The sequence below is a fragment of the Pseudorca crassidens genome, chromosome X (genome assembly GCF_039906515.1).
Source record: "Pseudorca crassidens isolate mPseCra1 chromosome X, mPseCra1.hap1, whole genome shotgun sequence".
Classification (NCBI taxonomy): Eukaryota; Metazoa; Chordata; class Mammalia; order Artiodactyla; family Delphinidae; genus Pseudorca; species Pseudorca crassidens.
The window spans coordinates 132,755,532-132,783,047 of NC_090317.1; the positions used below are offsets into that span (position 1 = coordinate 132,755,532).

Here is a 27,516-nt window from a genome sequence, read left to right on the forward strand (position 1 = left end):
GTCTTGATACTTCACACAGAGAGTGCATTGCTCAAATCCAGATGTTTTATGGGAGAGTGATGGAAATATTTGTATGGCTGAATTCTAAGTCTGAATTTGAAGCATTTCCTTCGCTCAAATGTTTGAGGACTTTTTAAATTTTAACTTTATTATTTTGTTGAACTGTAGTTAATGTACAATATTATATAAGTTACAGGTTGTACAAGGTAGTCATTCACCATTTTTCAAGGTTATACTCCATTTATAGTTATTGTAGAATAGTGGGTATATTCCCTGTGCCGTACAATATATCCCTGTAGCTTATTTTCTGCATCATAGTTTGTGCCTCTTAATCCCCTCCCCCTGTCCTGCCCCTCCCCCCCTTCCCTCTCCCCACTTGGAACCACTAGTTTATTCTCTATCTGTGAGTCTGCTTCTGTTTCTGTTTTATTCCCTAATACTAGTTGTATTTTTTAGATTCCACATATAAGTGATATCATACAGTATTTGTCTCTGTCTCATTTCACTTAGCATGATGTGGAGAGAACTTTCATTTGTAGGGACGGTATCAGCTGTACTGAGGGACGCTCACCACCCAGTCTGCCATGAGCCCCCATGACAGACGTATAACCATCCTGTTTCCATGGCCAGTTATTAGGGTTTATGCATCGGCCCTTATTACCCAGGCACAGAAAATGTGGATTTTTCCATGCCTTTGCCAGACGATACGACGTTAAAAGCCATTCATTTGGGTCAAGCAACCACCTGAAAGATGCGATGTTTGGGGAGGTTGGCTTGAAGGACCATGGCTCGTAGATAGCATAGGTGTTACTTTCAACTCACCCTGGACCACCCCAAAGCTGAGTTCTTAGACCACTGCTGTTGTAGTTCTCCACAGAATTGCTACCTCTGCACAGCACCTTGTTAGTACGCACTGGGTGTTAAAATGAAAATATTTGTAGCAGAGTGCTTTTCCAAATTATGTCACTGTGTTCCCTGTGGGGGAACTATTGAAAACATTTTAGGGATTAATGACTCAGAGATATGACTGGAACAGATTTTCTTCCCAGGGAGAATTGTTGGGAAATGGTTATTCACAGAACAGAAGAGGTATCACTTTTTCCTTTGGCTGTCAAGAAGCTCAGAACTCAGTTAGTTTTAAAAATCTTGTCATTGTGGTGGACAGGGACATAAAGACATTGCAGGTGAAGGGGTTGAGGGAAGAGTACTTTTTAAAATATTCTGTCTTCTGAGGGACAGGGATAAATTGGGAGACTGGGATTGACACATACACACTACTATATACAAAATAGACAACCAATAAGGACCTACTGTAGAGCACAGGGAACTCTACTCAGTGCTCTGTAATGACCTATATGAGGAAAGACTCTGAAAAAGAAAGGATACATGTGTACGTATAAGTGATCCAGTTTGCGGTACACCTGAAACTGACAGAACATTGTAAATCAACTACACGCCAACAAACCGTTTAAAAATAAATAAATACATACTCTGCCTTCTAAAATCTTTGTGATGGTCAGATTAAATTTATATTTGTTTGGAGAATTGCAGACATATACGAAAGCAGGGAGAAGAGTCTATTGTATCCCTCATATACCCATTGCACTGAGCGATTACCACCCCCTGGGTAATCTTGCTGAACCTATAGCCGCACCCACTCCCCTCCTTGGACCTCCAGACTCTCCTTGAGGCTAGTCACAGGCGTCAGACAATTGCATTCAGTTATTTAATGTTATCTCATTTTGTCCTGCATATTCTTAAGCAATAGACACAGTACATGTAAGGCATGTGGTGAGGAGGCAGGCAGACACAGGCATATTTGCACAAACTCATGTGTTTTTCCCATGAGTCACTCAACTTCTGCACCCGTGCTTGGGTTTGCACTCACTCTCAGCCTTGGAAACTGGCCCAAGACCACCCCTTGCTGGTGAGAGGGTGTCCAGTTGCCAGGTCTGTATGGTGTTGATGGCTCTTACCCGAAATTGTTCCTTGCCTTGGACCCCAATGGCATCTTCCACAGTGGGAAGATGCAATATAAAAATAAAAGTATATCTCCCGTTGGAGGAAACCAATAATTCTTTTCTTCCCTCACCCTCTCGTATCTGGAGTCACTACCAAGGACTGCATTTACCAAGCAGACGATGCTGTCATCCTCGGGATTCTGGGAGGAGAACCCATCCTATCCTAGCATGAGATGACACTATATGTGTGCCACCTGCTAAGATCAAGAGGTGACGTGAGTCCAGTGCTTCTCAGTACTTCTCCCCTCGTCTGGGAGCCGAGAAGCCCAAAAGCCAGAGAGACGACACTTGCTCTCCAGCTTTTCTTTTCTTCAAAACGCCATGACTGCTTCCATGATCCCGCCTGCCTTCATCCTTTCAGCTCGCTTCTCGGAGTCGTTTCCACATAAACCACCACCTAATGCACTATGAAATCACCCACGATGCCGTTCTCTGGAATGCGCTTCGGGGTAACAGCTGCCGTTGGGTTTCTGCTCTTGCAAAACTGGTCCTTATGGTAATCCATTTAGCAATTCTGATTATCTCAGTTTGTGGGAGCTTGGCAAGGAGCTGACATGGCCTGGCTGCTTTGCAGAAGGAGAGATAATGGACTGAGTTTTCCAGAAGGAGATGACTCAGCGCCTTGAAAGCTGTGCGGAGCAGGGCTGTGCGGGGCTCGTTAGAGGGGAAATGGGATCTCTTTCGGGACACACCCATCACTGGCGACAGCTGGGGCTGTCAAGGGTGGCGTGGGCCTTACAGACAAGGTGTCCTCAAAGGTGGAAAACCCTCAGAAAAGCATCGGGAGATGATGTCTGCGGAATCTTCCATAGGAGACTTCTGCAGAATAAGGTGTCATCCCATCACAGCGACGGCACAGCTAATGGTTTCTTAAGGTTTTTGCTTGGCTTCTCCTCAAAGAGCTAGAGTGCGACTTGGCACCCGTGGTCTGTACAGAGCCAGGGAGGAACTATTGGGGGCTTTCTCGGCCCTACACGTCGTCTCAACTACTCAGCTCGGCCTTGCAACGGGTACACAGATAACCGCGGTGCCTGAACGGATGCTCTTGGTTGTGTTCCAATAAAGCTTTATTGATTTGAACGTCACATAATTTTCAAGTCTCACAGAATATTGACTTTTTTCATTTCTTTTGACTTTTTCCCCCAACCATTTAAAAAGTACATACTTATTCTTAGCTCGTCCACAGAAACAGGCAGCTGGCACGATTTGCCGGGTTATTTGTTGGGTTATTAATCTACGGGTTATTGTTCTCCATCTGCTAGTATAGATGACCTGTTTTAGCATTCTGCAGGGAAACAGAACCCATCGGGTATCTATCTATATGTATATATCTATATCTATATCACCTATCATCTATCTATCTAGTCTGTATGTCTATCATCTATCCATCTCAGTCTATCTAATATCTATCTAATCCAATCCTCTGTCAATCATCTATTGACCTATCTATCTATCATCTATCTACTTATCATGGATCCTATCTAGCTAGCTAGCTGTCCATCTATCTATCTGTTTAGCTATCAACCTCTGTCTCTGTCTATTATCTATCAATATCTATTCATCTGTGTATGTCTGTATCTGTCATCTCTCTACTTATCATATCTATTATCTATGTATCTGTCTATCTACAGAGAGAGAGAGAGAGAATTGTTCACGAGTAATTGGCTCCCGTGATAATGGAGACCCAGAAGTCCCACCGTCTGCCATCTACAAGCTGGAAACCCCTTCCTACCTGCTCACCTGCAGAAGAGAGAACTGAAAGTGACTGATCCGTGTCCCAGGATACTTCGCAGCTGGGCTTGTCCCCTGAGCCAGATTCCTCCAGGTGCGTCCAGCGTCATTGCAGGAGTCCCAGAGATGCGCTAGAAAGGCTTGCCGTGAAGTACACATCTCCTGGCTAGCACCATGCGGTGGGGTCCTCCGGAGATGCTGGGGCAGGGTCCGCTCTCCAGCCTTGGTGTCGCGGAGACTGCAGAGTGGGGTGACAGTGTGCTGCTTCCACGGAGAGGTCCGAGGGGCTCTGGGTGGAGCCCGGTCCTGTCGCTCCTGTCTGTGGGCCATCCAGCCTGGTCCTCCAGTACCCCAGACGTTGTTCTAAAAGCAGAACATTTGAAGCTCTAAATGCTTCTGTGTGTGGAGGCTGATAGATTTAGGGAGGTGAAGAGGCTTGAGAAGCTGGTGGCTAACGGTGGTGCCGTTAATACAATGAATCACAAGGCAATTCGCCCATTCGGTCTGATTCCGCTGCTAGTACAGCTACTGTGGTCCATGGCCTTGCGGACAAGGAAGGGGGCAGATGGAGAAGACACATGCTGATTCTGCCCTCGTAATGTCCAAACAAGGACTTGCTTTTAACTCTCTGCAACTGGACTTAATTAGAACGTTAGATTGGCTAGCTGAAATCACCTGCTGGAGTTGGGTCAGACCATGAGACATGCCTGCGTTAAGTGGCTTTGTTTAAATACAGCCTGCGATGGATAATTTTATCTGTCGACTTGGCCAGGCCACAGGGACCAGTCAAACGGTTTAGATGTTTCTGGGAAGATACTTTATACCTGGAATGAACATGTGCATCAGTAGCCTTTGAGTAAAGCAGATGACCTGCTGTAATGTGGGTGGGCCTTATCTAATCAGGTGAAGAACATAAGAGAAAAAGGAATTTGAGGTCCTCCAGAGAAGAAGGAATTCTGCCTGAGTTTCCAGCTTGCTGCCCTGATGACACTTGGACGTACGACTGAAACATCAACTCTTACTGAATTTCCAGGCTGCTGGCCTGCCCTGGGGATTTTGGACTTGCCAGCCCTAAAATCATGTGAGCCAATTCCTTAAAATAACGTCTGTCCCTCTCCTGATAGATAGATAGATAGATAGATAGATAGATAGATAGATAGATAGATAGATAGATAGATAGATAGATAGATAGATTAGATAGATAGATAGATAGATAGATAGATAGATAGATAGATAGATAGATAGATAGATAGATAGATAGAAGTGATGGATGGATGGATAGATAGGTAGATAGATAGATAGATGGATAGGTAGATAGAAGTGATGGATGGATGGATGGATAGATAGATAGATAGATAGATAGATAGATAGATAGATAGATGTGACGGATGTACCCAGTGGTACATTTGTAAAATTAAAATGGATGTATGAACCCATTGACACGTTATCACCCCAAGTCTGTAGTTTACGTTAGGGTTGGCTCTTGGTGGTGTACATTCTGTGGCTGTGGACAAATGTTTAATGACATGTATCCATCATTTTATCATCATACAGAGTAGTTTCACTGCCCTAAAAAATCTTCTGTGCTCTGTTCATTTCCCTTTTTCCCCTAGACCCTGGCAACCACTGATCTTTTTTTCTGTCTCCATATTTTGTCTCTTTTTTTTAATCATGTCATAGAGCTGGAATCACACAGTAGGTAGTCTTTTCAGATTAGCTTCTTTCGTTTAGTCATATGCGTTTAAGTTTCCTTTCCCAGGTACTTTTTTTTTTCTTTTCTGTACTTATCTTTTTAATATTTATTTTTTTATTGGGGTACAGTTGCTTTACAATGTTGTGCTAGGTCCTGCTGCACAGCAAAGTGGCCCCACTGTGGGTATGTATACACGTGTCCCCTCCCTTTTGGATTTCCCTCCCATCCAGGTCACCACAGAGGACTGAGTAGAGTTCCCTGTGCTATACAGCAGGTTCTCACTAGATATGTATTTCATACCCAGCGGCGTATATAGAGTTCAGAAAAAACATTGTCTATGTGCCTATTTATATCTATAAGCCTTTCAGGATCCATCAGGGGGATTTCTCTTTCCCCAGCATCACCTCCCCCTCTGCTGTCATCAACTGACAATCACTTTTCTGGTATTCCTCACGAGTCATTTATTCCAGATGTGGCAGCTGGGCAGGCATGCACGTGGACCACTATCTCTGTACATTTGTCATCCATAAACACTCACTTCATCCTACAACCATTTCTTAATGTCTAGCCTCTTCACAGAACACATAGGAGTGAGGACTCACCCGATTTACCATTTTGGAAATGGTCTATAAATGTTAGAATGTGTCCTGCCGACATCCATCCTGCTATGCTCAGCGCACGAAAACCCATCCCCTCTTCCAGGATCCTGCCCTAGACTCGCCCCGCCGGCATACCTCGCTTCTCTGGGCCTCCACGGTACCCAGGGTGACCCGCCCCCAACCCCCAATGGACTGAAGCGATGCCCACGGGCAATGAGCCAACCCAGTGAGGCATGAGGAAGATTGGAACCATCTGGAGAGGAAATCTCCATGAGCCTCTCTCTCTCGTGTTTTTTTTTTTTTTAATTTTTATGGGAGTAGAGTGGCTTTACCATACTGTGTTAGTTTCTGCTGCACAGCAAAGTGAATCGGCTCTACGTACACGTATATCCCCTCTTTTTTGGATCCCCTTCCCATTTAAGTCACCACACAGCGGTGAGTAGAGTTCCCTGTGCTACACAGTAGGTTCTCATTCGTGATCTGTTTTATACATAGTGCCAATGGCGGATATATGGGAGGTTGGGGTTGACATATATACTCTGTGATTCTCTCTAAATAGCCTGGGTTCGGAAGACATGGAAGCTTGGCCAGCGGGTGGCAGGACCCCAGTGGTAGCATGGCCGTGGGGTATGCAAACTGGACAGCCACCACCTGTAGGCATCTGATGACACCTGCAGTGGATACATCAAACAGGGTGGGTTGTCCATGGCTTAGACGTCTCCGTCTACCAGAAGCTCCCAGGTGTGTCTGATTGGAGCTGAATCATGACAAGCCAGAGTTGAACTTGCTGGGATAAGAGCCTGGAGCCAGACATCACTGTCTCTGTGGAGATTTAGGGGAGCAGCAGGGACCACCCTCCTTGGCCACTAGTTCTGGCATCATGGAACCCAACGTGTCTTCTGAGAACAGATGGGCTCCATGGGGAACAGGTGAACCACTGAGAAACGCATGAAAGATTCTCACAGCCGTTGACAAAGGATAAATCCAGGACGAAAATGGTGGTCGACCTCTCTCTAAAAGAGAACGCCCGACCTGGGCACATTACCTTATTTGTGGTATTTTCCACCTTCTGATCATTTAGAGCAGCTCGGGGATAGGACGGCTTTGTTCTAATCATTTGAGAACTTGGGCTTACACTCTCCACCCCCCGACCCCATTCTAAAAAAAAAAAATCCTCCAAATCTCTTCTTACCCTCCAGTTTTCCCCTTCTGAGAATGGTCCCACTGTAGTTGAACCTTGAACCCCGTGGAGGTTCAGAGCACCAAAAATTTGAGTATAACTTAGAGTCAGCACTCGGTGTCCATGGTTCCTCCATATACGAGGGTTCATCTAACTTTGGATCGTGTGGTACTGTTGTACCTACTTAGTGGAAAAAATGTGCTTAGAAGTGGACCCACGCCGTCCAAACCTGTGTTGCTCAAGGGTCAGCTGTATATATACATAATTATTCAAGTCAGAATCTGGAAGTGGGTGCTCTAACGTGGTGTTCTCAGACTTTAACATGTGAGTCTGACATGATAGGTCCGAGGCGAGACTTGAGAACATCCGTTCATGGCTGGCACCCAGGTGATGCAGATGCCGGTGGCCCATGTGTTGAGTGGGAAGGGTCTAGAGACGTATCCCAGTGGCCCAACATAGTAGCCAGTAGTCATCCCTGCCTAACTAAATGTAAATGATTTAAAATAAAAGACAACTTCAAACCTTACTTCCTTGGTCATACGAGCCACGTTTCAAGCAAGTGCTGGGTAGCCGCCATGTTGGATGACACAGCGTAGAACGTTATTGCAGCACTGCAGAAACTTCTGCAGGACTGTGTTCGTCTAGAGGCTGGCTATCACCCAGGAACATCTAGTTACAATAAGGCTAATGGGTTTTTAACCTTTGGAATTTTTTTTGATTTTAAGATTCGAAGGGGCATGAGTGAATACCCACATAAAATTCTGTATAGCAGCGTAAAGCCCTTCCTAATCAGGGCACAAATATACGTCCCTCAGAACATGGGGCTCCCTGGATATGCTAAAAAGCCCTGATATTGAAGAGCTAAATCCTGAAAAATGTCCCAGATGTCTAAATATGTCTGTTACACATACTCCTGTACCCCCCATGCAGGGTAGCTGTAGAAGTCTACAGCTGTTTATTTACACGTATCTGCATAGTCTCATCTTTTCTTACAATTATTTTACATTCTCTAGGTGAGCGAAAGACAAGAAGATTCGAGCTTCCCGGAAGCGGAATCACGCAGGTGAGTAAACAGCTGAAAAGTCAACCAATCGTGTTTGAAAATGAGAAACTCACGCTGGCTGCGCTGTCACTGGAGATGCGGGAGGCTGATCCCGTTGAGACGTCGGGGGCTGTGTTGCTGAGAGTAACGCGAACTGCCTTGACAAAGACCCCGGAGAATTTCGTAGACTTAACGCAGCCACAGTTTGTTTATTTTAAAGGACTCGTCCTTTGCAGGTGTTCCTACTTGAGGCGATTCCTTCCCGGCGATGAGTGAGAGATCCAGGTTCCTGGCCAAAGTGGTCCTCTGCCATCATCAACACCTGCCTCCCAAGGTACCCCAGTTTTCATTTGTTGGTTGGTTGCTGTTGGTGTTTTTTGTTGCCGTCGCTTCAGTGCCGCACGGCTGGAAGAGAGAAAACACGTACACGCTTACCCATGGGAGGTTTCCATGGTGCACATCCTTCTACTCACATTCCTTTAGCCAGAACTCAACCACACAGACACATCAAACGCTGAGACCAGCTGGGAGGCGATGCCAAGCTGAGAAGAGGGATAATTTGGTTTGGGATCAGTTAGTAGCCTCTGCCCATGGATAAAACCCTCTGTTGATGCGTACGCAAGCAGTGACAAGACTCATCCCTTGCTGCCGGGACTGTACGTTGGTACAGTCGCTTTGGAAGTCCATTTAGCTCCATCTTGAAAAGCTGAGGGTGACTCAGAAGTTCCCCTCATTGGTAGAAACTCTAGAGAATGTCTTGCATGTGTGTCCGTGTATAAGCTCGCTCTCAGGAGTAACGCCTCTCCTACCGCAACCTGCAGGCGACCCACGTGTCTGCTGGCAGGAGAGCCGATATATAGAGTGTGAAGTGATCGACACTGGAATATTGTATAAAAGTGAAGCAAGTTGACTGAATACATAGGCAACGTCCTCATGCATTTTAGAAATGCACAGTTGAGAGAAAAGAGTACAGGAGACCAGACAGTGTGCTATCAATGAATAAAGCAAGCAGAGTGGAATGCTAATATGTTGTTGAGAAATACAGAGACCTTCGGCAAAGTCATTACTATCTTCTTATTGCGCATAAAATTTGGGAAAATACTTAACTCTGGGGGGAGTGTTTCTCGAGGAGCATTGAAAGGAAAGGGGATCCCAGAGAGTAATAACGATTCGGAAGTGTTCCCGATGTTTGAAGCGGCTGGTGGATCCATGCTTGTTTTGTTCATTCCTTTGTCTATTCGTTACCTTCACATCACTGCATATCTTCTTTTGAAGATCACCAACAGTTCACACAAAAAATAAGTTCGTTTTAGGCGCAATAAACTAGTTTTAGCCAGTCCTGTGTGGCTTCCCACCCCCTGGTTAATTCCCCATCGTTGAAAGGATCTTTTTGATTCACAGGTAGCTTCTCTACAACCGTCTTCTGCTGTCACCATCATTTGCGGGGCTTATTGATCAAGAGGTGGTGACCCAACCCAAACTAGGTCCATACGATTGATCCCGGAGGGAGGAAGCTCCTGGAACCCTTTCAGATTCAGGGCAGAAAACAAGCAGACTTGGCTGTTTTGTCTTTAGTTTGTAGAGGATCTTTTCTGGAAGGTTCCAGTCTTTTTCATCCATGGCTGTTCTGCAGGGTTGTGATTTTGGTGTGTCCGTGAGGCGAGGTGACCTCGGGGTCTTTGCTCCGCCGTCTTTGCTGCTTGGCCCCCGACTGGGCTGTTTGGAGCCTGAACTCAATGCGTCTGCTTCCCATCGCTACGTCCTGCCACCCCGAGTCTCCTTGCCTGTCTCTTGAGGAGACTAAAGGTGTTCGAATAGATGACTTGGGGAAGACCCTGATACAGGGTGCCTTAGAAGCTTGTTCAGTTCCCAAAGATCAGTCCCTTACTGAGAGAGTTGCCCAGGAAGCCTGCAAGTCCCCGGCGCCCTGTGTCACCTCTGTCTCTGTCCGTGGCCCCATATCAGCAGCTATGTGTGTCTCCCCTGCACTGCAGGACCCATTGCCACATCTGCACCGTGGATGTTACCCTGCCCTGAATCTCATTTACAGCATCCCTCTGTGGCTTTCTGCCCTGAGAAATGCTCCCCTAACATCTCCCCCTGAGACACACATGCCTCTGCTTTTGGAATCAGCCCCAGAGAGTCACCCCCTCCCTCCCTACTACTTCCCCAGCATCCCCGCAACAGAGCCAGGCACACTCCCTAGATGGTCTCTTTGCACTGTCTGTCATTTCATGATAGCCCTGGTCTCACTTCCCTACTCATCCCCCGTTTGCCCTGTGGTCTCTGAGCGATGTGAAGGTAGGGGGTGCAGCTTCTCATTTTTATCAGTCCTGCCCCAGCACCGTGCCTGCCCTCCGCCAATTACCACTGAGCATTTTCAAGAAATACCAAGGCATGAGAAGTACAGCTCAGTGATGAACTGTGGATGCCGGTGCCTCAGTGAGCTCAAGGGTCCATGTCTTAGGTGGGATCCCCCAGAAAGCAGGGAGAAAGCAATGAGGCTGCACTGGTCCAAGCAAGTGGCAGAGAGGGAACAGGGGCCGGGGCAGGGAAGCAGGGAGAGACAGCGCAAGGCGGGGTTACCGCTTCTGGGTATGAGCCAGGCTGACTGCTCCATCTTAGGCACCCTCTTCCCAGTGGACAGAAGGAACTGACCCTCAAACAGAGGGAGGGAGAAGAAATTACCGGCTGGTAGATGCCTGTCTGCCGTTGTTCACGACTCCAGCCTTCCACGTGGGGTCTTAGCCTGCCCCTGCTTTTAGGTTGTAATATATCAGCTGGAAATGGAAATGAATATATGTTTGCATCTGTATACACATATAGATCTATGTGTGTGAATTTGTGAATATATATGTATATTCCCCAGAGAACATATATTATATTCAATATTAGATTTAAGATGGACATATTATATGTGATAATATATAAGGCATATATATGTAATATATATAACATGTGTTATATATGTCTATATATAAGTATATATATTAACATACATAAAATAATATTATATATAATATTAATATTGCATATTTGATACATATATGTGTAGCCCATTTGGGCTGTTAGAACAAAGTGCCACAGACCGGGTGGTTTAGAAACAACAGACATTTATTCTTCCAGTTCTGGAGGGTGGGATTTCAAGATCTGCTGGCAGATCTGGTGTCCACTGAGAGCCTGATTCCTGGTTCGTAGACGGACATCTTCTTGCTGTGTCCTCACACGGAGGAAGGTGTGAGAGAGCTCTCTGGGGTCTCTTATAAGGACACTAACCCCATCCACGGGGGCACCGCTCTCCTAACCTCATCACCTCTTCATACCATCACCTTGGGGGTTAGGGCTCCAACATACGGAGTTTGGAGAACAGAAACATGCAGACCCTAGTGATGTATATATAAGGAGATTTGCTGTAGGGAAGAGGCTCCTGCAGTTATGGAAACTGAGAAGCCACAAGATCTATAGTCAGCAAGGTGCAGGCTCAGAAGGGTTGATAGTGTCAACTCCACTCTGGGTCTGAATGCGGAAGACAGATGTCCCTGTTTGAAGACAGTTAGACAGAGAGAAGTTCCTTCCTTTCTGTGGGAGAGTAGATCCTTTTGTTCTGCTCAGGCCTTCAGTCGACTGGATGAGGCCCACCCACATGGTGAAGGGCAGCCTGCTTTATTCTGTCTCCTGATTCAAATGTTCACCTCATCCAACAAGGTCCTACTGTATATAGCCTGGGGAACTATATTCAGTATCTTGTAATAAACCATAATGGAAAAGAATCTGAAAAAGAACATATATATATATATGTGTAACTGGATCACTTCGCTTTACACCTAAAACTAACACAACGTGGTAAATCAAAGGTACTTCAGTTTTTAAAAAATGTTAATCTCATCAAGAAACGCCCTCCCAGACACACCCAGAATCATGTCTCACCAAATATCTGGGCCCTTTGTGGCTCAGTCAAGACACTTAAAATTAACCATCATAATGTCTCTGTGTGTGTGTGTGTGTGTGTGTGTGTGTGTGTGTGTGTGTGTGTGTGTGTGTGTGTGTGTGTGTGTGTGTGTGTGTGTACATCTTAGGATGCATTCAGCACTGGGCCGAATGAAGGATGGAATTTTTGCTGGAACATATGGGCGCTGTAACAGTATTCTAAAGTCATTCTGAAACATCATTTGCAACGTCCAAATACAAATGAAGGGAAGGATCTGAAAAAGTAAAAGAGGGAACGTAGCCAGTTGGCCAGGCATACAGCTTTCAGACAGCTGTGATGCCACATAAAAATTCCAGTAACTCCAGAACGTTTCCATGTGTTCTGAGCTCCCCACTGCTGAGGAGAAGACACCCATCCGGTCACCCTGTTACGGTCAAGGCATTTGAAGGAACTGGCTGCTGGCAGCCCTGCAGCTATGAGGTCTGCAGGGTGTTTCTTTCTCCCTTACATTCCTCTCTAGAAAATCTGTGTTCCCAGTTCATTTAAAGAATGCAGGGCATTATTTCATGCTTTGGAAAAAACATTGCAGGGCAGGTTCAAACTCAGTTTAATTTTAAAATGACAAAGGCAACCACCCTGGGACGAAAGTGAATTCCTCACTTCTTTCCTCTGCATCAGAAACAAAACTTCCAGCCTCACAATCTGGTGCCACGACCTAAATGTGGAGAAGGATGTGGCCTCATTTTGTTTCATGAAGCAGCTGTTGTAACAGTCCCTGGCATCCCAGGCTTATTACGCTTTACCCAGAAGTTCTTTTCACTTTGGAAGGCGGACGGTGTGTAATTGTGTATAAAGTAATAAAAACGACCAGATAACCTGTTTTTGCAGAAGATGCCAGAAATAGTCAGTTCAGACAAAAGGCGCACATGCCCAAGAATCTTTAAGCAATATATAAGAGAACGCAAATATTGCGACAGTCTCTGAAGCTATGCCTTAGGACTGTCTCTATTTATGAGAAGCTAGCTTCGCCATGACAAATATTTCAAACCGCGGCAGACACTGTGTCTGGTGGGGTCTCCCAGGCATCGTATCAGCCAGAATTCCACGCAGCAGGCATACAGGGACTGCCTCATTGTCTGGATACCCTAAGGAGGCCTATTTACCCTTGATAAATGCCTAATTAGAGCTGATGTAATGTTATCCTTGTAAGCAGTTCTGTAGTAAGGTAGACCACTGGATGAATCACCACAGATGTCTCACCTCTCCTGTGAGGCAGCCAACATTTAACATCTCTTTATGGCATTTCATACTTAAAACTTGGCAGTGAAGATTCAGGACCGGAGTGAAATTTTTAAACAAAGTGTGAGGCATACCATTTGGGCTTTTTCTTGAACACTAACTAGATTTCGGGATAATGAGCTAGATTCTCTCATCCTACAAGACCTTTTGGTAGCCAGTCCAGTTCTGAGGAAGAATTGGCCCCAGTGTTTCAGAAGATGGTCACTCATCAATCCATTAATATTGATGAGTATTCATATATCAGTCTCCGGGGGCAAGACCTTTCCTAACAGAGGTCACTGCTTGAATTTGATGACACTCTGCGTTTTATAAACTCACATTTTCCATGAGGAATCTCAGTGCGTATCGGTGTTGCCAAGATAGCAGAACATCATGGCGGATGGCATGGGGCAGGGCTGGCCCAAGGAGGTTATGAGCCATTTAACAGGCATTTGTGTGTAAGGGTCTGAGCATCTGTTGGATCATTTGTGTACTTTCTGCTTCATCTTCCACTCTCTCGGATGGAAAGAAGTGTTGCCAAGTGACACGGAGAAAGCCAGTGAGCATTTCTGGTTTTCATTTCTCCGTAGTCCTTTTTATACGGGTTCTCCCTGTCCCCTTGCAGTGCACTGTATGTGCCTTTTTTTTTTTTTTTTAACAGAGTGCCCTGAGCTGAAAGGATTTCTTTCCTCCAGACTACATGGGGAAACCTCTTCTTCAAGATAAGAATGAAGCCTATTTACCTCGTGTGGATAAAGCCACATGCAGTACTGGTCCTATTTCAGCCGCTCAGTGAATGTTTGTCTAATACAAAGCCGTGAAATTCCTAGGAAACGCGGGCGAGTGAGTCACAGGGGATACGTGTTTTTGACATCTACTGTCGTAGTTTCTGAAACATAAAGAGATTCTGCAGTGCCTACATTTCCCCCAATTTCAGCCACGGCAGCTGCACCCTAGCTTCCCACAGATAAGAAAAAAGGGAGAAGACAGTCAGGTCCTTGAATATCTCGATCTGAATATGTAGCCTGTCCTCACAGCCTTGCTACCCAAGACGTCAGTAGATGGTTTGATTTCCGTTCCGTGCGGGTCAGGGGCTTCTCCAGGAACAATAGGGAGCTACTGCTTCCAAAACCCAGAGGCAGAGAGACAGCGACCCTTCCAGCAAAGACGAGGGCTTGACACACAGAGAAGTATTTGTATGGGGGGCAAAGAAGAGTGTGGCTCCAAAGAGGCCTTTGCAAACACGCGTGTGCAAAATGAAATCTCTCGGAAGGGCCATCCGTGAATATCAAGGGAACAGTAGCACTGGATTTTCAGCGTTTTCTAATTCAGGCGTATGCTCCTCGTGCGACTCAGAATTTAGAATCCATTCTCGTTCCTGAGCATAACTGACGCCGCTTTGATCTTCATATATTTGTCACGGAAGCCAAGAACCTCCTAGGATACCCCCCTTCCTCTTCACGTTGGGATTATCCACTACAAATCTCAAAAGTTATGTCGGCAAGGGAGCTCTCGGTCACTTCCCGTGATACCTCCTCCGTCAGTCTTGGTTCCACGGCCAAGAGCAAAACCCATGGTCCGTTCCTGACATCTCTCCTCCCCTCCACGTCCCCTAGAACAGCATCCAGTTCATAGGATGGTGTTTCTGCCTCCAGAGCCTATCCCGAACCGGTCGTCTTTCCTTCATCTCTAAGAGAGCTACTCCTTAAATCCATCCCCCTCTCTTACCTGCACACCTGCGATAGCCCCACGGCTGAGCGTCTGCATACACTGTCACCCCACGTAGTCTTTTCTGCGCCCCAGCCAAAGGATGTTCAGAAGCGTAAACCTTCCACCATCTTCCTTACCTAAAACTGTCCGCTGACTTCCCGTCACATTGAGGACGACATTCACACTCCTTCACATACAGTACCTGGCCATGCATTTTTTGGACCCATCTGTCTCTCCAACCTGTTTTCCCGTCTCTCTTCCCTACACCCCCTCCTCTTCCCTTGTCTGGGTGGAATGAGGTCACTTAAAAGGCAGGTGCTGCAACGTGATCAGCACAGCTAGCTCATAAGCCTGTGCACAAGCTATGTTGTCAATAACCTATTGACCATTGATAAATGCCAGTTCATTGCCGTTTTTATATTATTTTTACTGAACGATGGTTGATTTATAATATTGGAATAGTTTCAGGTGTACAACAAAGTGATTCAGTTATATATATATATTCAGTTATAGATAGATGGATAGATATTCTTTTCCATTATAGGCGACAACAAGATACTGAACAGAGTTTCTTGTGCTCTACAGTAAATCCCTGTTGTATATCTGTTTTGTACATAGGAGTTTGTATCTGCTAACCCCAAACTCCTAGTTGATGCTTCCCCTCCCTTTCCCCTTTGGTACCCATAAGTTTACTTTCTGCGTCTGTGAGTCTGTTTCCGTTTTGTAAATAAATTCATGTGTATTATTTTTTTAGATTCCACATACAAGTGATACCCTAGGATAGTTGTCTTTGTCTGACTGACTTCACTCAGTCTGATCATCTCTAGGTCCATCCATGTTACTGCAAATGGCAATATTTTATTCTTTTTTACGGCTGAGAAGCAACCTAAGTGTCCATCAGTAGATGAGTGGGAAAAGAAGATGTGGTGTGTGCGTGTGTATATATATATGGCAATATCACTCAGCCGTTGTTAATCGGTAGTTTCTGTAGATATGTTGCCCGTCCAGAGATCTCCTTTCACTGCAGTCAATAAACATGGAAGGATTTAAACTGTTTGACGTGGAGCTTGTCTTGGGGCCACGCTGGCGCCAGGGAGAAGGGAAACAGCTATAAAACCCAGAGACATAAATCGCTCTTTGGATATTCTTAACTTGCAGGGTTAGTGAAAACTGACAAGGTATGAATATGAATAATGCAAAGATGGTTGCACTTAAGCCGACCTTTTCTCTGTATGGGGGAAGAGTCTTTTAAACTTCTTTCAGAGTGAATGTGTGCATAGGCCGAGACCCAAGACCCGTCAACACCGTTGTGATGTTTGCACGGATCTCATTTGGAAATGCAATAAAATATTTGGGGAGAGGCTTTCCTTGAAACCTATAGTTGAGAAGTAACGGTCCCCTCCGGTCCCTCTGGGCTGGGGTTTGGCACACAGGTTTTCCAATGCAAAAGAAACATTTATTTTTCTGTGGAAGGATGAAAAGGAGAAACTCGAGGCCCCCATCATCTGTTTAAGGAAAGAGAAGGAGCCTTGAATAGGGTGACCAGCTTCTCCCCGAATTTATGTTCCTGTTGAATCTCTGAATGTGATTGTCTTTGGAAAGAGGGTCTTTGCAGGTGTAACTAATTACGATGAGGTCATCCTGCAGCAGGCCGAACTCGAAATCCCATGAGGGTGTCCTTAAAAACGAGGAAGGCTCAGAGAATGGGGTGTAACTCTGGAAACAGAGATGGGAGTGATGTGTCTACAAACCGAAGAACACCAAGCGTTACCGACAGCCGCCGTCAGCTGGTGAGGGATGGTGGGTGGAGCAGATTCTCCCCAGGAGCCTCTAGGAGAAACCAAGCCTGCTGACACCTTGGTCTCAGACTTCTGACCTCCAGAGCTGGAAGAGAGTAACTTCTCACTGTCTTGCCAACCCAATTTATGGTATTTCGTTATGGCAGCCACAGGAAAGTAATACGCCTAGCTTTGTTGACAACCTGGGTTCTGGAGAGAGTATAAGCTTTAGATGTTTGACAGCCTTTCCGACACATTTTGTACTGAAGCCTCCCAAGGGGAGTTCGTAGGTGTCACAAAGAGTGTGAGAAGCACCCCCAAATCACAGCTGCTCCAGGATTGCCATCCTTGGAACAAGTCTGGAATTGCTTTCTCTAAATGACCCCTTCACATTCCTCTGAGCCTCATGCTTCCACGTCCATGGTAATCATAAGCTCAGAAAGAAAGCTAAACATCCCTCCAGAGCCTCTCCGTACCGTACAGTTGCACAAACTCCAAAGCATGTAAACAAGAGGCTCAGCGTCCTCAAGTTTGCCGCCAAGTGTCAGAGATAAATCATCCGTCTTCGGAGCCCACATGCAATCATCAGCAAATTAAACTTTATCTTTCACATCCTGTGTGGCCAAATGCTTTTTTTGTTTTTGGGGGTTTTTTGGTAGCAATTAAAGATGCGTTCCCCCAGTGACCGTTCTCGGGAGGAGACCTCAAGGACGCTTTCCAGACCGAGAGCAGAGGACACCACTTCATGCTTTCGAGGGAGAGGAGCTCTGCTGGAACAGGGCATCCTTTGTGACGTGGCCAGGAGGGATTTCAACGTGTAGATTAATGGACCTTCTGCAGAAAGAGATCACTGTGGTGTGTCATTGTTTTCTTGTTTTTAACTGAAGTACAGTTGATTTGCAGTGTTTCAGGTGTACAGCAAAGTGATTCAGTTTCACATATATATATATTTTCAGATTCTTTTCGATTTTAGGTTATTAAAAGATACTGAATAGAGTTCCCTGTGTTATACAGTAGGTCCTTGTTATTTATCTATTTTATATGTAGTCGTATGTATATGTTAATCCCAAACTCCTAATTTATCCCTCCCTTTCCCCTTTGGTAACCGTAAGTTTTTTTTTTTTTTTTCTGTCTGTCAGTCTATTTCTGTTTTGTAAATGAATTCATTTGTTTCATTTTCTTAGATTCCACATATAAGCAACATCATATGGTATTTGTCTTTGACTTACTTCACTCATATGATCATCTCCAGGTCTGTCCATGTTGCTGCAAATGGCATTGTTTCATTCTTTTTTATGGCTGAGTAGTATACCATTGTATATATGTACCACATCTTCTTTATCCATTTATCCGGTTTTTTTTTTTTTTTGGTCTGACCCTGCTTGTATACCTCTTCCACTGGAACCCTTCTCTCTAGTGCTTGTCAAGGTTACTATTCAGGGGTTGTAATCTGGGACGAGACTTCAGGACATGTACACCCAGGAAGGTCGTGGCACAATTGCCACAGGCAAGAAAAGAACAGCTGGAGATTCCACCCACTCACGGTTTGGATGTTGACAGAATCTGAGAAATCAGTCTCCTAGCAGCTCATCAAGGGAAAGGTCAGGTGTCCGAGCTGCAGAGACGCAGGCAGTGACTCCAGCCCACAACGTTCTCCACGCACCCGACTGCCCTGGTGTTGGCTTCCATCCATGCAGTGCGTCCTCTTACTGCATTCAGCGGGGAACGTTCTCATACTGTCCTGTAACCAATGCACGTGCACATCTACTTTCCCTTCAAGTGCAACGTGGTCCTGAGAAAAGACAGAGCAGTGTGACCCTGACAAATCCAGCCATCTCACCTCAGGGAGGAGTCTACCAAACACGGATGCTAGGACACGCAAATTAAACAATGCATGTTTTGAAAAATTACTTTTTTTATTAAAGTAGAGTCGACTTACAATGTTGTGTTAGTTTCTGCTGTCCAGCAAGGGGACTCAGTTACCCATATATATACATTCTTTTTCATATCCTTTTCCATTGTGGTTTATCACAGGATACTGAATATAGTTCCCTGTGCTCTACAGTAGGTCCTTGTTGTTTATCCATCCTGTACCTAGTAGTTTGCATCTGCGAATCCCAAACTCCCAATCCTTCCCTCCCCCCCACCCCTTCCCCTTGGCTACCACAAGTCTGTTCTCTATGTCTGTAAGTCTGTATCTGTTTCATAGGTAAGCTCATTTGTGTCATATTTTAGATTCCACATGTAAGTGACATCACATGGTATTTGTCTTTCTCTGTCTGACTTACTTCACTTAGTATGATCGTCTCTGGGTCCATCCATGTTGCTGCAAATGGCATTGTTTCATTCTTTTTTATGGCTAAGTAGTATTCCACTGTATATATGCACCGCATCTTCTTTATCCATTCCTCTGTTGTTGGACACTTAGGTGGCTTCTGTGTCTTGGCTATTGTGAATAGTGCTGCTGTGAGCATTGGGGTGCACGGATCTTTTTGAATTATACTTTTGTCTGGACATATGCCCAGGAGTGGGATTGCTGGATCATATGGTAGCTCTATACTGATTTTGTTAAGGAACCTCCATACTGTTCTCATAGTGGCTGCACCGGTTCGCATTCCCGCCAACAGTGTAGGAGGATGAGGAAATCGTATTTTTAAAGAGGCAAAGAGCCTAAGACTATCTTCATGTCCTGGATTAGATTGTTCAAAACGTCCCGTGAAGTGTAAACTCAGAAACCACAACCTGCCTTCATTTTCACTTTTGCAGATGTAAGGGGAAGTAGGAAGACCATTGAAGTAACAGTATCTGTATCCATGCAGTAAAAAAAAAAAAAAGAAATCAACCTTTCATAGAATGTGACTGTGGTTTTGCTCTCGTGAAACGTCTTTGGACTTTCGTGACAGCCAAGCTCCAAGGCCTGGCTGCAGGCGTGTCCCCTTGGTCATTTACGTGGACAAAGGCAGGGACCAGGTCCGTAAAGCTGTAACCTGACATCCAGGAAGGACACACATCGTAGGAGCGCGTTTCCTTCCGAAGGCTCAGATCGGTCGCCTTGAAGCTCCCACTTGAGAGTTTCAGCAAGGAATCTGGTGCAGGGCGGCTTGTGCTAAGAGTAGAGAAAACAGTCTCCAAATGTCAGTGGGTTAGGGCAGAAATAGTTGTGTCTAGTTCCTGCAAAGCCCAACGGGGTTGTTCCCCATGGGGGGTTGTCTTGAGCCATTCTCTGGGGTGAGCAGCCCCTAGGAGGGATCCCCGTGGCCTTCCCCTCCTAACACTCGCACTCTTGTGTAGACCTTTTCCACAACGGACCGGCTTTGTTCGGTGCAACCGATGTGACAGAGGCGATGGTTACGTCACGTCTACAAGTACATTAGAAAAGAGATTAGTCTTACTGTGACGTTTAAGGTTCCTACAGATACGTGTTCTCTTCTTTCTTGTATGTAGAATAGACTCATCCCTTGGGACGATTTTTGTTTTTAATGGGACCCGTCTTCTGCCCAGTTGCCGTTGGTCAGCATCCGTTAACATTGTCCAACGTACCAGTGTTGGGGTGGGGTGCAGGTAGGGTGTGGTCTTGCTGTGTTCCCTGGGGGATAAAGGATCATTTCTGTAAACTTCCCCCAAATTCCTGGTCACCTCTACCTTCATAGCCCTGCAAGATTTCGTGTTTTGATCAACAAGCTCTATTTTCAGATTATGTACATATAACCGTCTTCCTTCTTATTAAAAAAGTCACAGCGGTTCTCAATATTACATTAGACTGGGATTCAAAGTCAGTGCTGTACCCAGATAGTCTATGTCTGCTTTTTCATCAGGGTCAGTGTATTGCTAGAACAGTCCGAATAAATTTCCTGTTTTTAAGAACTATAGCCTGTATTTCAAAATTCAGATTCACATTCCCTGACGTATCTGATCATTTAGATGACGTTGAATTCTGAAGAACTATTTCGGGCGTATGAATTTACAGTTTCAGGAACATGTGACAAATGGAAAAATAAGGAATGACTGTAGCATTTAGGTAAACACTGCGTGTTTCGTGTCTTTGCCCCTTTGCGTAGCATTTAGAAATTTCCGTCATAAAGAAAGTGCAGAGGAACAGTTGCTTCGGAAGATACGAAGTTTCATAACCCACGTTACCTGCAACAGAGAAGATAAGTAAGTCTGGTAATGCCATTGCTGTGTTTGCTTGCAGACTTTCTGATACATGAGAATAAGGGCAAATGAAAAAAACAAACAGTACATTCCTTTCTCATCATTTCTCCGTAAAATAACCTTTCTCGCTGCTCCGGAAGAGCATTTGTACAGCAAGTGACGTATTACATGAAGTTAAATATTTGGGTTGGTGTGTTAGTAAATTTGCCACTAGAAATACAGACAGCATTTGAAATTCCACCTTGCTTCCTGGGCACAAACTTTTCAGTGCAGTCTTCAGATCGTATTTCTTAGACTTCCTCATGAATGGGCTTGAGGACGGCTGCTACAAATGCTAATGAGCGACAGGAAGCATTTAAACCCAGCTTCTGTGAGATTTGACACAAGACATTATTTCTGAGTATTTTTCCAGCTCCCTCGACTTTTTCCCCCCTAAGCAACGCTTCTGTTTATCCGCTAGACTGCATCACAGTGACAAAACACTACACTGTGTTTGCGTGATCAGTCTTTAAGCAATAAAATTGCTGATTTATCTGTTTGGTGAGTCTCTCATTTATTGTTCTTATTTACTCCATGGGAAAACTACTTCCGGAATCTGCTGCGGAGAAGGTGGAAGGCAAAAAGAATGTTCTGCCGGCAACCTCTGGCTCCGCACGAAAAGCCAGCCCCCCGGACCTGAGCCAAGTGTATTCTGATTGGAAACGTCGACGGGTTTCCAGCTTTCCACTCACACACGAAACGAGGTGTGCTGTCCCAGTTTGCCTTTCTGTTCAGATGTAGTCGCTTTGGAGAAGGTTCTCCTGAGAGGCGATGGGATGCCAGGTGTGCACGGCTCGGAACGCAGAATTCATTGCTCAAGATGAAGGGAAACACCCACAGAGGCCCCCATCACCCCCGCGGATGGAATGATCGTCCGAGAGTTGGCGTCTGGTGAGAAGTTCGGGAGGCAGAAAGCAGACGTGATTGCGGGATGCAAACCTCCAATGAAGTACAGAATCTGCAAGGCTCGACCGCCTCCGCTGGCCTCGCGATTGATGGAGAGGACGTGAATGAGCGGCTGCTGTCCAGAGAGACCGTGGGAAGGTGCTGCCCTAGAGGAGAGAGGGGAACACATTCTGCTGCCGCTGAGAAGCTGAATAAGAAAATATCGTTAGAGCAGAATGCGGGGGGCAGAACGGGAAGGATTCATACGCTGGAATAGTGGGTGGAAAGGGAGCGACAGGATGCAGGAAGGCAACCCCAGAGCAGAACGAAGGTGGGACTTGTGTTAAGCTAAGAGTGAGGGATACTTGATCCAGCAGTCTCACTCCTGGGCATGGGTCCAGACGAGACTCTAATTAGAAAAGATGTACGCACCCCAGTGTTCACAGCAGCACTATTTACAATAGCCAGGACGTGGAAGCCACCTAAATGTCCATCGACAGAGGAATGGATATAGAAGATGGGGTACGTGTACACAATGGAACACTACTCAGCCATGAAAAAGAATGAAATCATGTCATTTGCAGCAACATGGATGGACCTAGAGGTTATCATACTAAGGGAAGTCAGTCAGACGGAGAAAGACAAACACTGTATGATATCACTTATATGTGGAATCTCAACAAAAGTACAACAAACTAGTGAATATAACAAAACAGAAGCAGACTCACAGATACAGAGAAGAAACTAGTGGTTCCCAGTGAGGAGAGGGAAGCGGGGAGAGGCAAGATAGGGGGAGGGGATTAAGAGGAACAAACTACTGGGTATAAAATAAATAAGCTATGAGGATATATTGTACAACACAGGGAGCATTGCCAGTATTTTGTAATAACTATAAATGGAGTATAATCTGTAAGAATTTGGAATCACTACTTTGTACACTTTAAACTAATATAATATTGTCAATCAACTATACCTCAATTTTTAAGAAATTGGTTTTAATGTAGCAGGAATAAGGAAGATAGATGAATAATACAGAAGCACTCTTTGGTGTGAATACAACAAAAAAGAAATAGACTCACTCATATAGAGAACAAACTAGTGGTTCCCCGTGGGGAGAGGGAAGCGGGGAGGGGCAACATAGGGGGAGGAGAGTAAGAGATATAAACTACTGTGTATAAAACAAAGGCTACATTGTACAGCACAGGGAATACAGCCAAGATTTTGTAATAACTGGAAATGGAGTACAGACTATAAAAGTTTTGAATCACTTTGTTTATACCTGAAACTAATATAATATTTTAAATCAACTATACTTTAATTTTTAAAAAAACAGTTATAGGAATTTGGGAGAAAAAAATATAAAGGAAACAATGAAATGATTCCAAGGACATTTAAACTGCAAAGTCAGCTAATCTGAATAATTTGTGTATTAGTAAATGTTTCCCTTGTAAATATTAAAATATTAAAAACATACAAGAGGGAGACCTCCCTGTCCTATTTTTGCAACACCTTTTGAATCTATAATCTCATAAGCATTAAAAGTTTAAAAATTTTTAAAGGGGAGAAAAACAAGGAGACAAAGAAAATGTGTCCATTTAGAGTTTCTGTCATGTTCTCCTCTTAAGTCATAGAATTGTAGTCTTGTGTCTCTAAAGTTGGAAGGATCTTTGGAGATTATCTGACCCAGAGGAGAAAATTAAGAACCAGAATAGTTGTGGACTTTTTTTTTTTTTTTTAATTTTAAGGTCACGCAATTGGTAAGAAAATTTAAAAAAAAAAGAAAGAAGGGGCCGAGTCATACTTGAAGAAACAGTGGTTGCTCATTTTAGCAGATCTGTGAATGACCTTTTTTTTAACTTTCTATTTTATATTGGAGTATAGGTGATTAACAATGTTGTGTTCGTTTCAGGGGTACAGTAAAGTGATTCACTTATACGTATACATGTACCTCTTCTTTTTCAGATTCTTGTCCCATTTAGGTTATTACAGAATCTTGAATAGAGTTCCCTGTGCTATACAGTAGGTCCTTCTTGGTTATCCATTTTATTTATTTATTTTTTCTTGAGGAAACTTTATTGAGAACAAAACTTCCGTTTCAAAATCACAGTAAAAATGGAAACTTTGTTGTAATGTTCCAATTTTGATTTTTTCAAATATTTTATTAGGAAAAACTTTAAACATATAATTTGAAAAGATTTTACACTGAACACTCACGTACTGATCACCCAGAGTGAAGCATTGACATTTTACTAGACTTGCTTTGTCGGCCTATCTGTCCATTTATCTATCCCAATTTCCATCCATTATTCTACGCTTCTTTTTGAGACATTTTAAAATACGTACAGACATCCACACAGGCTACCCTGAAACTTTCAGTATACGTATCATTAACTAGGTTTTACTATTTGTTTAAAATTATTTCTAGGTAAAGTTTACATACAATGAAAGGCATAAATATTAAGTGTACCCTATGATAAGTTTCTACAAATAAATACGTCTGTGCGACCAACCCTATTGAGGTAGACATTACCATTAGCCCAGAGCATCCTCTCATCCTCCTTCCTTAAAATTAGCAAAGCCTGAAGGTCTGTGGGACAAAGTCCAGGAGAAGCAAGGCACATACTTCCAGGCGTCCTCTCCCGGTGGAGTTACGTGGTTATGGCTAATTGTCCCAGCAGTGGTATGTAACGACACATCTGAACTCTGGCCAGTCAGATTAGCCCACCCGAGCCTCGGTGTCCAGGAATTTTACTGGGGATCTGTCATGAAGGCTGAAGTACCTACATCACAATTTCAGCTCTTCAGATTCCAGACCCCTAGAGCAAAGACTTGCATTCATCAAATAGCACAATTTAAGAATAAACTATTTAATCAGGTTTGTACCCCTTGGCCCCAAATGTCAAGCATACAGCAATGTTCTTCTCAGACACACTGTTCTAATGGCGCAGAACTCATGATTTCCCAGGTGGCAGCCTGAGGCCGTTCCTGAAAAGAAGCATTTGTAATAAATATGGAGGCAAGCCCTACAGAAATGAGAGGACATGATTAAACTGCATAATCACACACAAAGAGAAAGGGAGACAGCAGAACACAGTTCGCGACACAATTCTGAAAAATAGAAAACGGATGGTTAAGGTAACAAAAAAAACTAAAGACACCTGCGTATTGGGATGTTACTGGTTATCCATTTTATTTATTTATTTTTTTTGCGGTACGCGGGCCTCTCACCGTTGTGGCCTCTCCCGCTGTGGAGCACAGGCTCCGGACGCGCAGGCTCAGCGGCCATGGCTCACAGGCCCAGCCGCTCCGCGGCACGTGGGATCTTCCCGGACCGGGGCACGAACCCGTGTCCCCTGCATCGGCAGGCGGACTCTCAACCACTGCGCCACCAGGGAAGCCCTGGTTATCCATTTTAAATATAGCATTGTCGGGACTTCCCTGGTGGCGCATTGGTTAAGAACCTAACCACCAGTTCAGGGGACACATGTTCGAGCCCTGGTCTGGGAAGATCCCACATGCCGCGGGGCAGCTAAGCCCGTGAGCCACAACTACTGTGCCTGAGCTCTAGAGCCTGTGAGTCACAACTACTGAGCCCATGTGCCACAACTACTGAAGCCTGCACGCCTAGAGCCCATGCTCTGCAACAAGAGAAGCCACTGCAATGAGAAGCCCATGCACTGCAACAAAGAGTAGCCCCCGCTCGCCGCAACTAGAGAAAGCCCACGCGCAGCAACGAAGACCCAACGCAGCCAAAAATAAAAATAAATTTTTAAATGAGATATGACCATAATTTAAAAGTAAATAAATAAATAAAAAATAAATACAGCAGTGTGTACATGTGTGAACAACTTTAATTCCCCAGTTGAAAAATCATGGTATGGAAAAATAAACACACCATCAAACACATAGCAGGAACATGGTAGACATTCAAAAACAGAGGGGAAAACTTAAAATAGCCAGGTGACCTCAAAGTATCCGCTAAGACCCAGAGAAGACATCTCTACACCATCAGGAGGGCTGGAAGCTAGAAGTATGTCTTTTAAGCATGAAAGAGAGATTTCTGGTTGTCTAAGATTCTACGCTGAGTCGAGTCTATTCTGAGTACAGAGGAAATAAAGACATAGTGCAAAGCCAAAGTGTTTCCCCAAAGAGTACAGAGGAAATAAAGACATAGTGCAAAGCCCGGGTGTTTCCCCAAAGCCAGAGTGTTTCCCTCTCACGGACCCTCATTATTGGGACTTCAAAAGGAAACTCACAGGAAGGACAATGTTGGAGTCAGATGAAGGAAAAGGATGCAAGAAACATTGTGAGCAAAAGGAGAAAAGGACCAGAGTGTGAAACCGGTCTAACACTGACCACATCAAAGCCAGCACCAATAATAAAATTACGACTCCATGAAGGCATACAAGCAAAGGTGGGGCCGAAGTTAGCAGTGATATAACTTGCAGAATGAAAATGGAACAAAGTTAAAGCAAGTCACCTCTTTGAGAAGACAGTGAACGTGAGCTTCATTATTTTTCTGCTGAAGTTGTTAGGCGTATTAAATTTAATCACTAAATAATGAAGACTGAAAACAGCTTCCTCTTAAAAACATGGGAGAAATATTTTTTTTTTATTTAGGTATCATAGAAGAGAAATAATAGAAGCGAAGAAAGGAAACGGTTCCTAGAAATTGTAAAATAAGCACCCAAAATGAAATTTAGAAATATTAGCAATGGCAGTACATATAAACGGATGAAAATCTCTCTTGACAGATAACTCTCAGATCGGGTTTAAAAAAAAAAAATCTAGGTTCTTGCTAGTTTGAAAGGGTCTGAAACCAATAACCAAGAAAGGCTAAGATAAAGATATGAAAACACTAAAATGGTGAGTAACTGAAGAAGAACTTTCTGGAGCCCTATTCAAGTCAAGTAAAAAAGACTTTAGGAAGTTAAAAAAAAAGAAAGCTATGGATAAAGAAAGCTAGTATGAAGCGATCAATTTTCGCCAAAAAGTTATGAACATGCTAACGTTCTTTGGACCTGGTAGCAAAGCACTTAAATACACAAAGCAAGATTTGGGGGAATTAGAAGAATAAGGTGTCCAACCTACAGCCCAGCCGTCTACAAGTCTTCGCTTAGAGAGAATCCTGCTTTCAAAGGAAAGAGAGATATAACAAGTCTGATTTATGTAGAAATGAATGATCAGAGATAAAGTATAAACTGAATAAAGCTTGCCTTTATTTCTACTTAATTGGCCTTTTGACCACTCCGTGGAATCCAAGGGACTTGATGTACTGAGTAGGTGGTAGAGGGGGAAATGGGATTCCTCCAAGCTCCTTCTCACTCCTGGGAGAGCCTGATACCTTAGCCACCCTAGAACATGTGTGATCCATTAAGAAGGATTTTTGCAAGGGTCTGAATAAACCTGGAGGCGGAGGTTTTCTGTCGTCAATGTATTTTCATGGAACCATGGGACACAGTCTCGGGATGACAGCCAGA

At 44.4% G+C, this 27,516-nt stretch overlaps 1 long non-coding RNA gene across 2 annotated transcripts in view; it reads left to right on the forward strand.

Moving 5' to 3' along the window:
- LOC137216484 (uncharacterized) overlaps window positions 1-27,516 on the forward strand; it is a 56,901-nt gene that overhangs the window by 19,615 nt on the left and 9,770 nt on the right. Inside the window, exons 4-8 of one of the 2 annotated variants that reach the window (XR_010939784.1) lie at window positions 3,663-3,846; window positions 4,656-4,833; window positions 6,148-6,479; window positions 8,238-8,287; window positions 8,503-8,600. This is a non-coding gene — a long non-coding RNA (uncharacterized lncRNA). The remainder of the gene's footprint in view (window positions 1-3,662; window positions 3,847-4,655; window positions 4,834-6,147; window positions 6,480-8,237; window positions 8,288-8,502; window positions 8,601-27,516) is intronic. The other variant, XR_010939783.1, reaches the window with a different exon arrangement.